Genomic DNA, 1,785 nt, shown 5'->3' with positions numbered 1-1,785 from the left:
GAGAAGCCTCAGAGAAAAAGGAAAACAATATTATCTCATTTGCTTCCTGTGTTTTGCTGCTTTAGAATGTGGTTGGAGATTGTTTATCCAACGGGTGATTGTTCATTAGTTTCATGTGAATTGTTTTGAGTTAACGACCAGTGATGGTCAGGCTGTGTCAGACTCTGGAGAGTCATGAGTTTTTCATTAGTATCTTCCAGCCTTCTGTCTGCATCCTTTCTCTATCCTGTAGTATAGTTTAGACTTTATACTTTATAGTTTTATATAGTGCAGCTTATACTTTTTATAGCATTCTTTAATATAACATAGATCATGAAACAATAAATTAGCCTTGAGAACATGGAGTCAGACTCATCATTCCTCCCTACATGGGGGGACCCAGGAAACACCCCACATCCCTGGCAGCAGGATAAGGCTTCTATATCTGATTGTGACATTACTGTAGGTTTAAAGTGAACTTTTTATGCTCTAATCCATCCTGGCTGGGTTTATTTCATTTCCTGATACATTCAGACATCACCAATTAAGGCAAAGCAGCTGGTCATAAACTGATCTCATTTCCATCATTTGCTTTGCTTTAAAGCTCTCCCTGTGTTCCCTCTCATGTTCTTTCTTCCCCACACATAATAAAAATAATTTCACTTCTGGTTTGGAGAACTTGCTGTACTCTGCCATCAATCCTGAGGAAGGGCTGATTTCAGCAATCAGAAATCCTGCCCCTGGCTGTAACGTGGCTTTATTGCCATCAGTAAAGTGCATTCACAGGGAGCATCAGTGGTGTCCAGGCAGTTCTGACGGTCAGACACAAGAGCTGCAGGCCCTGGATTCCAAATCCCACAAAAATCAATGGGTTTGGAGAGAAGGCTCAGGGAGGAAGGCCCTGGAACGCCCTGGGTGCAGACCTGGCTGTGCTTGCTGTGGTTTTACTCAAGGGTTACTGGGAGAGCTCAGTTTGGCACCTTTGGAAGGTTTTAAAAAGGTTTTCCATTAGCATAAGAATAAGAATAAATTAGCTTGGAGAGTTTGACTGAGCACCTAAAAGATGTTCAGCTGATTTCCATTTTTCATTAAATCAATCTCAGTGATGCAGGCTGGACTTCCACTTCTGCCTGAAGGACAGCTCAACACCTAATTACCTTTCCTTTTAAATTAATTGTTGTGTGATTCACATGGAATAACACACAATTAAACCCGTGATTGACATGGAATAACACACAATTTAACCTGTGATTTACATGGAATAGCACACAATTTAACCTGTGATTGACATGGAATAGCACACAATTTAACCTGTGATTTACATGGAATAGCACACAATATAATGTGTGATTCACATGGAATAACACACAATTTAACCTGTGATTGACATGGAATAGCTCACAATTTAACCTGTGATTTACATGGAATAGCACACAATATAATGTGTGATTCACATGGAATAACACACAATTTAACCTGTGACTGACCTGGAATAACACACAATCCAATGTGTGATTGATTCACATGGAGTACCACACAATTAAACTTGTGATTCACATGGAATAACACAATATAACGTGTGATTGACATGGAATTTGTTTTTAGCTGTCCTCAGGTAACTCCTGCCTGGTCTTTGTCCTCCTCCTATGAATAATGGATGGTTTACAAAGCTCTGCACCTGGAGCCGTTGCCTCTGGCAACAGGAGATGTCCTGGTGAAAGTTCAGCACAGCTCCTGGGTAAACACTCGCTGTTGGCTGTGCTGGGGACTGCAAGTGTAAGAACATCAATACAGATACAATTTTTT

At 40.6% G+C, this 1,785-nt stretch overlaps 1 protein-coding gene across 1 annotated transcript in view; it reads right to left on the bottom strand.

The window, feature by feature from the left end:
- The window catches only part of RIMBP2 (RIMS binding protein 2), a 56,399-nt gene that overhangs the window by 26,333 nt on the left and 28,281 nt on the right, over positions 1–1,785 (bottom strand).

This window comes from Geospiza fortis, unplaced genomic scaffold (genome assembly GCF_000277835.1).
Source record: "Geospiza fortis unplaced genomic scaffold, GeoFor_1.0 scaffold145, whole genome shotgun sequence".
NCBI lineage: Eukaryota > Metazoa > Chordata > Aves > Passeriformes > Thraupidae > Geospiza > Geospiza fortis.
Note: the sequence above shows the minus strand (reverse complement) of the source record. Positions and strands in the feature narration are given on the sequence as shown.